Source organism: Stenella coeruleoalba, assembly GCF_951394435.1.
Source record: "Stenella coeruleoalba genome assembly, chromosome: 3".
NCBI lineage: Eukaryota > Metazoa > Chordata > Mammalia > Artiodactyla > Delphinidae > Stenella > Stenella coeruleoalba.
Genome location: NC_137148.1, coordinates 91,887,957 through 91,904,300, shown reverse-complemented (window position 1 = coordinate 91,904,300; position 16,344 = coordinate 91,887,957). Strand labels below are relative to the sequence as shown.

The 16,344-nt window shown below is 40.4% G+C and overlaps 1 protein-coding gene across 4 annotated transcripts in view; it reads right to left on the bottom strand.

Moving 5' to 3' along the window:
- Positions 1–16,344, bottom strand: part of EPB41L4A (erythrocyte membrane protein band 4.1 like 4A) — a 255,483-nt gene that overhangs the window by 75,346 nt on the left and 163,793 nt on the right. The gene's annotated exons all lie outside the window — the stretch shown is intronic.

The window sequence follows — 16,344 nt, the reverse complement described above, 5'->3', positions numbered from 1 at the left end:
AAGTTCCATATATTAGGTATACAATTAATTTTAACTATCATTTTAATCTCGCAGCTACTTATCTATTTTAATACATAAGAAACAAAGGCATTATTAGAGGTAATTTTAACTGTGCAGCAAAAGATACTATTTTTTTTAAGTGACTGAATAGGAAACCAAGCAAAATACAGTATCCACACTAAAATAATAATAAACCACAAGCTCTGTGAAGTTATATAATTGCTAACTTAGTCTCAAATAAAAAACAAACTCAAGTCACAAATGCAGAAGTGCCCCGGGAATAAGGTTTCCATGGATTCATAAACACAAAGTTGTCAATGCAGAAGAACAACTGAAACGATTCCTCCCCCTATACACACACCTTTTAACAAGGACAGAACATTTATATGCATGAAATTTCTCCCAAGTCCACCTAGAATGAGGCTGTCCAATTTAGGAGTTTATTTGCAAAATGAAAGGGTGTGATGGAAACTGAGCCAATATATGCATGTTACAGCAAGGCTTTGTAATTCCAAAACCTTGTGAGGTGGAAGAAGGAACTCAGGGCAAGTCCCAGGTTTCTAAGTTGGGTGCTGCTAAGTAGTAAAATACAGCAAGTGGAAAAAAATTGGGGAATTGGATGGGGGGGGTAATGGACATTAAGTTCAGGCTATTTTGATTCTGAGATGCCCATGGAACTAGGAACTCAACACGCCTAATGGGCCAGTAAACATGCAAGAGTAGAGCTGAGGAGAGAGGTCGTATCTGCTGGCACAGATAATTTCACCTGAGAATCTAAAACAGATTGCTCAGAGAGAGCACAGAGTGGATAACGGTGGAATCACAGTGAAGATGCTTGTGAAGGTGAAGTGAGAGAGGTCAAAAGGGACCTCAAGGCAATGGTGTCAGAGAGGCTGGAGGAGAGGGCAAGTCTCAAGTGACCCAGAAAGGTCGCAGGGCTTGAAAAGAGGTCACTGCATTTAATGGGGAGAAATCTTCAGTGGCTTTCGTGAAAGGGGTTAAGGATTACAAAATTAGAGGTGATGAAGAAAAGGCGATCAATTCAGAAAGTGTTTTCCTCAAAAGCAAAAGAAACTAGGGGGGAGGTGAGGAGGAAGGGGCACAGAGGAAATCACAGAACATCCGTGGAGGCAGGGTGAGAAACCAAGCCTCCTGTCAGGAGATGGGAATGCTTAGAGGGGAATTTGTCTTCTTTTACTTTTCCTTTTTAAATATATACTCATGGTAACAAACACCAAAAGTTACCAAAGTGGATAACACAATTCTAACTCAATCTCCCTCCTACCACTGTCTCCAATTCCCCTCCTCAGAGGCAACCACTATTAAGAGTTTGTCATATTAACATGCTGGTGTTTTGTTTGTTTGTTTGTTTGTTTGCGGTACACGGGCCTCTCACTGTTGTGGCCTCTGCCGTTGCGTAGCACAGGCTCCGGACGCGCAGGCTCAGTGGCCATGGTTCACGGGCCCAGCCGCTCTGCGGCATGTGGGATCTTCCCGGATCGGGGCACGAACCCGTGTCCCCTGCATCGGCACTCAACCACTGCGCCACCAGGGAAGCCCATGCCGGTGTTTTAAAGCCACTGGATTATCTGAATATATAATACACAGGTCATTAATTTTAAGATAATTTTGCTTCCGGTTGTGTATCAGGATAAATAAGATAAAGCCAGTACATGGGACTTCCCTGGCGATCCAGTGGTTAAGACTCCAGGCTTCCACTGCAGGGGAATGGGTTCGATCCCTGGTAGGGGAACTAAGATCCAGCAAGCCTCACCAAAAAAAAAGCAAAAGAAGAACCCAGTACAGGACAGGCTGCTCTTCCGCTCCCCAATCTACCACCTTCCTCAGTATATGCACCCACCTCCCTGTCAACAACTGAAACACAAAGTGTGTTAGGACTAACGTACTGGGCATTCTCACTGACAAGAAATGGTGGCTACTAGTGACTATTCTGTGACACAGACACCTTCACATTTTAGCAAAAGCATCCACAAATAAGGTGGAATTGACATACTAAATTGAATTTTCACAAAGTGATTTAATTACATATATCATACAGATTTCCAAAAGTGGAGGAGAAACAAAAAAATGTTCAAACTTGAAAGCAAAGTAAATCTCCTTAAACTTTTCTAGGACTGGCTTTCACTTTATTCATCACAGAAACATCTGTATTCTTTTGCTTTTCAAATAGAGACCTGGTCACAGGAAATCTAACTTTTAATATATTTTTTAAAACTACCATCACCTAATGAAAGGATAAAAGGTATTTAAGATCCAACCAGAATTGGGTTTTCTCAAGTTTCTGTGGATACAAATATATTAAAGGAACAAAAGAGCCTCCCACAGGCTCCCTAATTACTTCTGCCCTGTGCAAATGACAAATATAAACTCATTCCCCCATTCATACAGGGCTTTAACATCAGCTGCCTGGTTTTTGTCCCATTGTTAGCAGAATGATCCAAATACTAAAAGGCAAGTTAACATAAATTTAAAAAGAGCCAGGTATTCAGAATAAATTCTGTGTATTTTTGCCACATACAATAACTGCTGGCATAAACGTAACTGATGCGGCATTCAAATGTCTTTCTTTTCGAAACTCTGCTACCTACTAAACCTCTTCTAAATGGACATGGACAATTAGCACCTTTCCATTTGTTCACACAAAGACAAGTAGCTGCTTAGCTTCAGAAGTTCATGTCAACCTATCGCTAAAATACTTTATCCAAGCAACCAACGCTTGCTTTTGGCAAAATTCCTCAAACACCTTCATAGTTTTCGTCATTTTATGCCGGAAGCAAAGCTATGATGTGAATCTGTTTCTTTTCCTTTTATAAAGAGATCAAGCTTAAGTCACCTCTAACTCAGATATCACATCGGGCTTCATCACACTGTGGATCTCTAGGTAAACTGGGCTCGAAGTCCCAATTCCATCATTTGTAAGAATTCAGGACGTAGATCATATGGATGAATTCCCAACCTAACTCCCTCTGTTCTTCTCACTCTTTTCCCATCTTTGCTGGCTATGTTCCTCTTTGCAGCCTTGAAGAAATCAATCTACTTTAGCCTGGCTTCTCTGAATCGTCTTGAGTTTACTGACAGGGCCATGGAGGGGCTCACACTACAAGATGCACAGCAGCTAACTCTCCCTGGGCTCCAGCTTCACTGCCTTTCCCACGCCCAGTGGGCTTGCCACACACAGACCCTACTCTAGCTGGTCCTTCTGCTTCCGTCTTGGGAAGCAGCCACTACTGGACAATCTGGCTTCCCCAGCTTCCCTAGAATTAGGAGGACGAACATTTTCTCAATCCTGTCATTATATATTCATCCCACCTCCACGGTCAATAGAAGTAACCTAAGGTACACTGCATAGGTCAAATACTTAAGAGTAAAGAGATTAGTACTTCTAACAATAGTAAGATGCAATCATTACATAAATGTTGCAAAGGCCTACAACAGACAGTTTTCTTATCAATGATCCATAAAGGCAGAGGAGAGGCTAAAAAGAAGTGCAAAGATGACAAGCCTACAGTTTTATGGCATCTTTTTTCAAATATTCAATCTCTAGAAGATTTATATGTACTTGGCAATTGTTAGCTTACTTTAGACACTAGATGAAATAAAAATCAGGGGGCTAATAGCAAATGATTGAAAGAACTTAATTACTGATAAAGCAAAGGAAGGCAAATGGTGGAACAGAAAAAAAATTATTCTTGAACTAAAAAGAAATACCAAAGAAATATCACAAAAATTTAAGTATCAGAGAAATTCTGTCTTTATAAATGGTAAGCCTGAATGATTGCAGTTGTAAAAATTTAACGACGTTTGTATATGTGAGACAGTGGGCACGATGTTTGTTTTAATCACTTTCCCCGTATTTTCCACTGCTTTCTCATCCCGAGTGCAAAGCCAGACAAAGAGTTCAGAGTAACCCCTGCAACCAAAAAATTATCAATCTTGTTATTATTTGGAAAGGGAAGTTAGAGGGAATTTTAAAACACTTGAGTAAAATATTATCTTGTTCTTTCAAGTTTTTTCTTTACAGAGTGCTCCCTAAAAAGTGTTTCTTACATCATTAATGTCTTATGCTATTGGCATAAAAAGAGTTCTATGATCAAAAAAGTTTGCGAAACACTGGGTTAAACGCTCAGACCTTTTATTGAGCTAATATGTACTGTGACTCTCCAAGAGCTGGTAAGGTAGCTGGTGTTTCCCTGATCTATATGAGCAAAAACTTTATTTCAACTACTCTGGTTTAGAAAATATAAACACCCCTACACACACACCAGTTATTTTTAAAATTCCTTCTGCAATGCACATAATATAGTTTGAATTAAAAATCACTGTGCATTTCAACAGAGCACTGGAAGAATAACATTAATTTCTATTCCTACATATATGTTGTATTCTACAATAAAAGAACAAAACCAACAAAAATATTCCAGAACTCTTTTGTCAGCTATGTGGGTTATATTTCAAACTATACACTAAAGATGAAAAACCTTTTTACCTCTTTTACAGATGAATAAATTAATTGCTTGATGAATAATTGTTTATAACTCTTTCTATTTCATAGAAACATAAATTATAGAATTGGAAAGGATGTGTTAGATTGTGCTGTGCATCCCCCCTTTTTCCCTTTCCTCCCAAGAATTCAAAAGGAGAAAATAGGAGCCAAAACATTAGAGAATATTTATATCATGTTTCAGTAAACTCTGAAAACTATTTCATTGAGTTTATTCTGCTTCCTATTTGAAAAAATGCACAGATGCAAACCCAGGATTCCAGATGGCTTACTTTTGTTATTGTTGTTTTTACTCTATCTTTTCCTCATCTTTTCTTTAAAGAAACTGTAGGATTTCCTAAAATGTCAGCATTTCTCTCTTATATTTGCAGATTTCATTTTTTAATGGTAACTAATCTTTATTGCCAGTCTTACAAATGTTTAAAAAATTTTAATAACAAATGTTACTTAAGCTTGTTAAAATGAAGGCATATCTGGTAAGATCTATTGATACTCTTAATGTAGAAAATTTTTATACCAGAATTTAGACATTCCTTCCAAACAAATGGCTCACTTAATTATGGAGAAACATACTAGCAAATGAAGCAAAGGAAACTCCATGGGCCTGGAAGACCTGAGCTCCCCTTGTTGCCTTGGCAAGAGCTATTCACCAGCCAAGGCTAGTCAAGAACAAGCTGCTGCCTGAGCCCTTTCCTGTGCAAAACTTCAAGAGCTCTAAGTGCATGAGGGCAAAGACACTTCTACTCAGAGACGTGTACCAGGTGCCTGTTACAAGTCCAACTTTGGACTGGGTTCATTCAACCTCACAACAACCTTGTAAGACAGATTTTATCATCCTCACTTATTAGATAAGGAAATGTAGGCTAAATGTCATTCAGGAAATTGTCCAAAGTTAGAGAAGTGGGAGATCTGGACTTACACCATGCTATCTGACCACTAGTCTAGTAATCCATCACTTAATCTGAAAGACTCCAAACCACACTGTCATATGGAATCAGGATCCAAATGTTACTAACAGAGTCACACCTGTGAACACTTAGGGGAAAAATATAACACCTATAGTTCCAGGTACACTCAACACTGTAGGTGAAATGTACAATGGCACAGAAACTGCGGGTGAAGGTTGGGATGGGGGAATAAGGCAATATCTAACATACCTACACATACACTCACCCTTCCAGCATTCCTACTCCTGGGAATTTACCCCGAAGGCAGCCCTCCAACGATATAAAAATACATATGCCCCAAGTTACTGACTGAAGGAATATTTTTAATTGCAAACTATCAAGAACTACCTAAACGTCCCAGCATAAGAGATTGGTTGAATAAACTACTTTACAGACACTCAATGGAGTACTATGCAGATGTACTGATACAGAACTGATGAACAGAGAACAAATGAACAAATGAACTGATACAGAGATTTCTAGGAGGCACCACTAAATGAAAGAAAAAGTGCAAAGACCACATAGAGTATGCTATATTTTATGTAAGAAAGAAAAACACTTTAATATGCTTATCTTTATAACTAGAAATACAAGGAGGAGGATAAACCATAAAACCCTGAAGTTGGTTACCTCCAAAGAAGGGTAAGGGAACGGAACTAAAGGAATATGGGAGTCAGCAATACTTCTGAGTGGGCCTTCTTGCAGAGTTTTTGCCTTTTGGAAGCATGCTAATCTTCTACATCTTCAAAAATTAAAATCAAAGAAAAGAGGATATGAAGGGGGGGGCCTATAACTGAAAGCAAACTGAAACAGTTAAACCTAACTAGATCCCAAAGGAACCCCAGAGACACAGGAATAGGGAAGGAGGGAAGGCAAGGCCAACCCAAGTACATTTTGAACACGGTATTAGACTCTATACTGTCTTGGCAAGGTGATATACATGAGTGAAAGAATCACACCAAAAAATTGTCAATTTCAGTGGTTTGGCCAAAGCAATTCTGAAACTATTTGAGATGCAGTTTAGGACTGAGCACACAAGTAAATGTGTTACTGTTATTGGGAGCCATGGTTCTCCCAGGCCAAAGAGAGCCTGTACAAAAATGAAATGAGAGGGAGGCTTCCCTGGTGGCGCAGTGGTTAAGAATCTGCCTGCCAGTGCAGGGAACACAGGTTTGAGCCCTGGTCCGGGAAGATCCCACATACTGTGGAGCAGCTAAGCCCGTGCGCCACAACTATTGAGCCTGTGCTCTAGAGCCTGCGAGCCACAACTACTGCGCCCATGTGCTGCAACTACTGAAGTCCACGCTCCTAGAGCCCGTGCTCCGCAACAAGAGAAGCCACCGCAATGAGAAGCCCGCACACCGCAACGAAGAGTAGCCCCCGCTCGTCGCAACTAGAGAAAGCCTGAGCACATCAGCAAAGACCCAGCACAGCCAAAAATAAATAAATAAATAATAAATAAATAAATAAAAGCAATCATTAAAACAAAGTGGAAATGTTCAATTAAATACAATAATAATTTTTTAAAAAAATGAAATGAGGGAAGGAAGAGCAAGCCCTGTGGGGATGGATGGAAACTGGAGGTATGGCATGAACTTATGATTTCTAAAATGTGCAGAAGCATGCTCCTATGCACACATGTGTGTGAACATATGTATTCATATTTGTACACAAGTGTATATTCATCCTTGTATTCCCTAGCTTTGTCCACTAGAAAGGCTGAGAAGCAAAGTCACCCCAGTAGCAATGACCACACCTAACACCCAGATCTTGACCCTTCCCCACTGAAAGGGACCAGGGCTCTTTGGAGAAATGGCTGATAACAGAGTGGATGCAGGGTAGGTACAAGATGCACCTGAAATACCAAGCTATACCAAAAAAGGAAGAAAGTGACCAAAACAATGGTAAGGGCAGGTCAAAAGGGCACAGGAGTCCCAAAGGGCTCCCACTGGCCAAATCTAGGACAACTTCAATAACAGAATAGTTAGCTACAGTAGTGTATTACAAACCAGTGAAAAAATAGGAGTCAGTCCATGCCAATAACAAATAAAAAGGAGAGAAGGTGAGGCTCTCACCTACAGCGGAGTGCCAAGGGCTGACTGATACATGTGGAGGCAGCAGGACAGCTAGAATATCAGCATTTTGCAAGCATCATAGTAAAAGATCAAATCAGGCAAGAGTCCTCAATGGATGCTAGACCTAAGGTAAATATTGAAGAGCAGGGCACTTGCACTGAATTACATTATCTCTCCACAGATTGCTTATTAGTTGCAAAGGAGAAAAATAAAAACCCAGTAATTATCAAGTGGAAAATTGGGACAACCACGACTGGGTGATCACACTTAACATAACCGATAGGAGGCTGGCAGTGGTTACCATGCACCTCCAGATGTGACACCCTGGGAGACACACAACTTCACCTGTGCTGCTTTCCAGAGGAGAATGCAGAACCTCATTCAATCACAGTGAAACAGACAGATATGAACTGAGCAGATTTCCACAGTTGACCCTTGAACAACAGGGGGTTAGGAGCACCAATCCCCACACGGTCAAGAATCTGGTATAACTTTACAGGCGACCCTCTGGATCCAAGGCTCTGCCTCAGCATGTTCAACTAACCAGAGATCAGGAAGTAACTGTACTACCTATCCAGTGGAAAAAATCTACCTACAGGTGGACCCACGCAGCTCAAACTCCTTGTTCTAGGGTCAACTGTATTTTCAAAAAGTGGAGTAGAATTGTAGTCTTCAAAAATCTCAAAGTCATAAAAAACAAAAATGCTACTAAAATGTTCCAGATTAAAGGAAGCTAAGTTGATTCTACATTGGAGCAGGAAAATACTATAAAAAACTTTATTAGGTCAGCCAACAAAATTGGAATATAGGAAGTAGATGATACAAGTATTCTACCAAGAGGGCAGACAACAGAAGCAAGAAGAACTACAATCCCACAGCCTATGGAACAAAAAACACATTCACAGAAAAACAGACAAGATGAAAATGCAGAGGGCTATGTACCAGATGAAGGAACAACATAAAACTCCAGAAAAACAACCAAATGAAGTGGAGATAGGCAACCTTCCAGAAAAAGAATTCAGAATAATGAGAGTGAAGATGATCCAGGACCTCGGAAAAAGAATGGAGGCAAAGATCGAGAAGATGCAAGAAATGTTTAACAAAGACCTAGAAGAATTAAAGAACAAACAAACAGATGAACAATACAATAAATGAAATGAAAACTACACTACAAGGAATCAATAGCAGAATAACTGAGGCAGAAGAACAGATAAGTGACCTGGAAGACAGAATGGTGGAATTCACTGCTGCAGAACAAAATAAAGAAAAAAAATGAAAAGAAATGAAGACAGCCTAAGAGGCCTCTGGAATAACATTAGATGCAACAACATTTGCATTATAGCGGTCCCAGAAGGAGAAGAGAGACAGAAAGGACCTGAAAAAAATATTTGAAGACATTATAGTCGAAAACTTCCCTAACATGGGAAAAGAAACAGCCAACCAATACCAGGAAGCACAGAGAGTTTCATACAGGATAAACCCAAGGAGAAACACGCCGAGACACATACTAATCAAATTGGCAAAAATTAAAGACAAAGTACTGAAAGCAGCAAGGGAAAAACGACAAATAACATACAAGAGAATTCCCATAAGGTTAACAGCTGATTTCTCAGCAGAAACTCTACAAGCCAAAGGGAGTGGCATGATATACTTAAAGGGATGAAAGGGAAGAACCTACAACCAAGATTACTCTACCTGGCAAGGATCTCACTCAGATTCAATGGAGAAATCAAACGTTTTACTGACAAGCAAAAGCTAAGAGAATTCATCACCACCAAACCAGCTCTACAACAAATGCTAAAGGAACTTCTCTAAGTGGGAAACACAATTGAAGAAAAGGACCTACAAAAACAAACCCAAAACAATTAAGAAAATGGTCATAGGAACATACATATCGATAATTAACTTAAACGTAAATAGATTAAATGCTCCAACCAAAAGACACAAATTTGCTGAATGGATACAAAAACAAGACCCATTTATATGCTGTCTACAAGAGACCTACTTCAGACCTAGGGACACACACAGACTGAAAGTGAGGGAATGGAAAAAGATATTCCATGCCAATGGAAATCAAAAGAAAGCTGGAGTAGCAATACTCATATCAGATAAAATAGACTTTAAAATAAAGAATATGACAAGAGACAAGGACACTACATAATGATCAAGGGATCAATCCAAGAAGAAGACATAACAATTATAAATATATATGCACCCAACATACGATCACCTCAATACATAAGGCTACTGCTAACAGCTATAAAAGAGGAAATCGATAGTAATACAATAATACCGGGGGAATTTAACACCTCACTTACAGCAATGGACAGATCATCCAAAATAAAATAAATAAGGAAACAGAAGCTTTAAATGACACAAAAGACCAGATAGGCTTAATTGATATTTATAGGACATTCCATCCAAAAACAGCAGATTACACTTTCTTCTCAAGGGCGCACGAAACATTCTCCAGGATACATCACATCTTGGTTCACAAATCAAGCCTCAGTAAATTTAAGAAAACTGAAATCATATCAAGCATCTTTTCTGACCACAACGCTATGAGATTAGAAATGAATTACAGGGAAAAAAACGTAAAAAACACAAACACATGGAGGCTAAACAATACGTTACTAAATAACCAAGAGATCACTGAAGAAATCAAAGAGGAAATCAATAAATACCTAGAGACAAATGACAATGAAAACATGATGATCCAAAACCTATGGGATGCAGCAAAAGCAGTTCTAAGAGGGAAGTTTATAGCTATACAAGCCTACCTCAAGAGACAAGAAAAATCTCAAATAAACAATCTAACCTTACACCTAAAGGAATTAGAGAAAGAAGAACAAACAAAACCCAAAGTTAGCAGAAGGAAAGAAATCATAAAGAGCAGAAATAAATGAAATAGAAACAAAGAAAACAATAGCAAAGATCAATAAAACTAAAAGCTGGGTCTTTGAGAAGATGAACAAAATTGATAAACCATTAGCCAGACTCATCAAGAAAAAGAGGGAGAGGACTCAAATCAGTAAAATTAGAAATGAAAAAGGAGAAGTTACAACAGACACCGCAGAAATACGTAGCATCCTAAGAGACTAGTATAAGCAACTCTATGCCAATAAAATGGACAGCCTGGAAGAAATGGACAAATTTTTAGAAAGGTATAACCTTCCAAGACTGAACCAGAAAAGAAGTAGAAAATATGAACAGACAAATCACAAGTAATGAAATTGAAACTATGATTAAAAATCTTCCAACAAACAAAAGTCCAGGACCACATGGTTTCACAGGTGAATTCTATCAAACATTTAGAGAAGAGCTAACACCCATCCTTCTCAAACTCTTCCAAAAAACTGCAGAGGAAGGAACACTCCCAAACTCATTCTATGAGGCCACCATCACCCTTATACCAAAACCAGACAAAGATACTACAAAAAAAGAGAATTACAGACCAATATCACTGATGAATATAGATGCAAAAATCCTCAACAAAATACTAGCAAACAGAATCCAACAACACATTAAAAGGATCATACACCATGATCAAGTGGGATTTATCTCAGGGATGCAAGGATTCTTCAATATACGCAAATCAATGTGATACACCATATTAGCAAACTGAAGGATAAAAACCGTATGATCATCTCAATAGATGCAGAAAAAGCTTTGGACAAAACTCAACACCTATTTATGATAAAACTCTCCAGAAAGTGGGCATAGAGGGAACCTACCTCAACATAATAAAGGCCATATACGACAAACACACAGCAAACATCATTCTCAATGGTGAAAAACTGAAAGCATTTCCTCTAAGATTAGGAATGAGACAAGGATATACACTCTTGCCACTATTATTCAACATAGTTTTGGAAGTCCTAGCCACGCCAATCAGAGAAGAAAAAGAAATAAAAGGAATTCAAATTGGAAAAGAAAAAGTAAAACTGTCACTGTCTGCAGATGACATGATACTATACATAGAGAATCCTAAAGATGCCACCAGAAAACTTCTAGAGCTAATCAGTGAATTCAGTAAAGTTGCAGGATACAAAATTAATACACAGAAATCTCTTGCATTCCTATACACTAATGATGAAAAATCTGAAAGAGAAATTAAGGAAACACTCCCATTTACCACTGCAACAAAAAGAATAAAATACCTAGGAATAAACCTACCTAGGGAGACAAAAAACCTGTATGCAGAAAACTATAAGACACTGATGAAAGAAATTAAAGATGATACCAACAGATGGAGAGATATACCATGTTCTTAGATTGGAAGAATCAATATTGTGAAAATGACTATCCTACCCAAAGCAATCTACAGATTCAATGCAATCCCTATCAAATTACCAATGGCATTTTTTACAGAACTAGAACAAAAAATCTTAAAATTTTTATGAAGACACAAAAGACCCCGAATAGCCAAAGCAGTCTTGAGGGAAAAAAACGGAGCTGAAGGAATCAGACTCCCTGACTTCAGACTATACTACAAATCTACAGTAATCAAGACAATATGGTACTGGCACAAAAACAGAAATAGAGATGAATGGAACAGGATAGAAAGCCCAGAGATAAACGCACGCACCTATGGTCAACTAATCTATGACAAAGGAGGCAAGGATATACAATGGAGAAAAGAAAGTCTTTTCAATAAGTGGTGCTGGGAAAACTGGATGGCTACATGTAAAAGAATGAAATTAGAACAGTCCCTAACACCATACACAAAAATAAACTCAAAATGGATTAGAGACCTAAATGTAAGACCGGGCACTATGAAACTCTTAGAGGAAAACATAGGAAGAACACTCTTTGACATAAATCACAGCAAGATCTTTTTTGATACACCTCCTAGAGTAATGGAAATAAAAACAAAAATAAATAAATGGGAACCTAATGAAACTTCAAAGCTCTTGCACAGCAAAGGAAACCATAAACAAGACGAAAAGATAACCCTCAGAATGGGAGAAGATATTTGCAAACAAATCAACGGACAAAGGATTAATCTCCAAAATATATAAGCAGCTCATGCAGCTCAATATTCAAGAAACCAACAACCCAATCCAAAAATGGGCAGAAGACCTAAATAGACATTTCTCCAAAGAAGACATACAGATGGCCCAGAAGTACATGAAAAGCTCCTCAACATCACTAATTATTAGAGAAATGCAAATCAAAACTATAATGAGGTATCACCTCACAGCAGTTAGAATGGGCATCATCAGAAAATCTACAAACAACAAATGCAGGAGAGGGTGTGGAGAAAAGGGAACCCTCTTGCACTGTTGGTGGGAATGTAAATTGATACATCCACTATGGAGAACAGTATGGAGGTTCCTTAGAAAACTAAAAATAGAATTACCATATCATCCAGCAATCCCACTACTGGGCATATACCCAGAGAAAACCATAATTCAAAAAGACACATGCAGGCTTCCCTGGTGGCGCAGTGGTTGAGAGTCCGCCTGCTGATGCAGGGGACATGGGTTCGTGCCCTGGTCCGGGAAGAACCCACATGCCATGGAGCGGCTAGGCCCATGAGCCATGGCCGCTGAGCCTGCGCGTCCAGAGCTTATGCTCCGCAATGGGAGAGGCCACAATAGTGAGAGGCCCGCGTACCGCAAAAAATAAATAAAAAAATAAAAAAACACATGTACCCAATGTTCATTGCAGCAGTATTTACAATAGCCAGGTCACGGAAGCAACCTAAATGTCCATCGACAGATGAATGGATAAAGAAGTTGTGGTACATATATACAATGGAATATTACTCAGCCATAAAAAGGAATGAAATTGGGTCATTTGTAGAGATGTGGGTGGATCTAGAGACTGTCATACAGAGTGAAGTAAGTCAGAAAGAGAAAAACAAATATTGTATATTAGTGCATACACGTGAAACCCAGAAAAATGGTACAGATGAACCGGTCTGCAGGGCAGAAATAGAGACACAGATGTAGAGAACAAACATACAGACACTAAGGGGGGAAAGTGGTGGGGGAGGGGTGGTGGTGTGATGAATTGGGAGACTGGGATTGACATATATACACTAATATGTATTAAATGGATAACTAATAAAAACCTGCTGTATAAAAAAATAAATACAATAAAATTCAAAAATTGAAAAAATAAAAGACGTATTCTACCAACATAAATTAAGTTGATAATTGTACTGTGGTCTATGGTCACATTAGAGAACATCTCTATTCTTAGGAAACACACACTGAAGTATTTAGAGACACATGACACGTTAAACTTACTGTTAAATTGTTCAGAAGGAAGTGTGTGTGTGTGGAGAGAGATAACTAAAAAAGGAAATGGAGTAAAATGTTAACAAGTGAACGTGAGTAACATGAGGGGAACTTCTTGTTTGTAATATTTTAATCTTTGCAACTTTTGGTAAATTTGGAATTATTTTCAAATAAAAACAAATTTTACAAATCTGTTTTTATTGGGCTTCCCTGGTGGCGCAGTGGTTGAGGGTCCGCCTGCCGATGCAGGGGACACGGGTTCGTGCCCCGGTCCGGGAAGATCCCACATGCCGCGGAGCGGCTGGGCCCATGAGCCATGGCCACTGAGCCTGCGAGTCCGGAGCCTGTGCTCCGCAACGGGAGAGGCCACAACAGTGAGAGGCCCGTGTATCGCAAGAAAAAAAAAAAAAAAATCTGTAGTTCTATTAAAAACATGAAAGGAACCCCTAGCTTACGTAAGCAAGACCTCTTGGGCTTGTTGACAAACAGTGATAACTCCTGGCCACCGTGACTTCCTCTTCTCAATGCAGGCTGAGAGTTCGGCCAAGTGCATCTAATTACTCGTGGCCAGAGCTGCCAGAAACCTTTTGGTTCTACATCCTGTCACGGGTAGGTTTGGCTGAGGTTAGTTCCATGATGCATCACACGTAAATGTAATCACAGCATTTTTTTTTTCCCACTTATTCAACAAATGTGCTTTGGACCTGCCAACTTCCAGGCCTACTCTGGGGACTGCATTCTTTCCCTGTTAATGAAACCAAGAAATTCAGGTATGATTCTGAATTCCTCCCTGTTTTGCACAAAAAAATTCAATCTGCTACCAATCAGAAGCAATTTTACCTCCTAAATGCCCCTCAAATCTGTCCACTTGCCTCCTTCCTTGTGGTGACTACCCCCTCGTCATCTCCCCTTGATCAGTCTTCAGTCTCCTAACTTGTCTGTCTCTGTTCTCACCTCCACATTCACCCTGCAGCCAGAGTACTCTTTCTGAAAGGTAAATCTGATCACAGTGGGTGAGGCCCTAGGCTTGATGTACCACTCAGTCCCCTCCAGCAGTCCTCCAGTCCATCAGTCAGCATCAAGACCCAGCACACGCACACAGATCAGAGAAATCCTCTCCCAAGAAAGGTAGGACTGCACTAGTGCACTGGGACCATCTCACTTCCCTCCGGCCTTCTACCCTCATCACTAGGGTGGACAGCAGACGTGGAAAACCAACCCTCACTCCCTTTCGAATTTCACAGCCTCTTCGCTTTCATCTGCCTTGAACCCACTGGACCCCATCTCACTATGTCCCCTATATCTGTTTATGTCAGTCACCCGCAAATAATGCTCAGCATATCCCCTTGTCTATCCCCCCTCCTTCACTGCTACCCACATCCTGAAACACTTCCTTGGTGCCCTCTGGAATTCATAGCCTACCAACAACAGCAAAATCCCCCAGCTCCAATCTGTTCTCTTAAACAGAGAGGGTGCTGCCTTCACCCTCTTGAGCCTGTCAACCCAGGCTCTCCCCTGAGGACAGCGTGCACCGCAGCGCTGATGTGGTGCTGTGCCTTCTGCCCCCACGCTTCTCATATCACTGGGCCTGCAAGTGGGGGAGGATCCTCCTTGCTCCCCATTGCCACTTGCAGACCATGCTCTCTCCCTCCCCATAGAACTCCCAGGTTTGAATGTCATCAGATAATATATATCACCTGTGATCTCTATGGTGGCTGTCGCCCTTAAGTCATCTCCCTCACAGGCTGATGCTACTACACTCTCTGTCACTCTCTCCAATACTACTCTTGCATTAACTACTGGAAATTTTAATATATAAAAAAAAGATCCCTCCCACTCCCAGACATCTCAGTTCCCTGAACTTCTCTTCCCCAACAAGGTTGTCTTGCCCCCTCTCTCCACCCTTCACCCCCATGCTCCTAACTCCAGAGCAGGGTTTCTCAGCTTCAGCACTACTGACACTTATTGGGGGAGGAGGGCCTTCCTGTACCAACACCCAGCACTCTGGGAAAGTTTAGCGGCACAGCGAAACTCTACCCTCTAGAAGCCAGCACCATCCCTGCCCAATCCAGCGCTGCGACAACCAACGATGTCTCTAGATGTTGCCAAACATCCCCAGGGCTGGGGAGCAGGGGATGAGAGGCCATTGCCCCCGGGAGAACCACTGCCCTAGGACTTTCCCTTTACAATAACTGAAGCTCTTCCCTAATCTCAATGCCTAGCACCCAACTTTCTGATCACCACCTCCCTCTCCAGCTAACTCCCTCCAATACTCTACCCCCAACAATCTTTCAACTAAACCAGGACCTCCACTCACAGACTCGACCGCTCTTTCACTGTCCTCAGTCACCTCCTTATCCAGTTTCAACTCCATGGCAAATCACTATAATCACTCCCCTGCCCCACTGGGTTCCCTTGCCCTTCTCTTTCTTATTGCTTTCTTAACAAAACCAACTCCCCACTTGCTCCAGGCCTGCCCCAGTGCCACTGAATGTGGCTGGAGAAAAGCATACCATGAGTGGGCTCACTTGAAATTATGACACTTCACACCA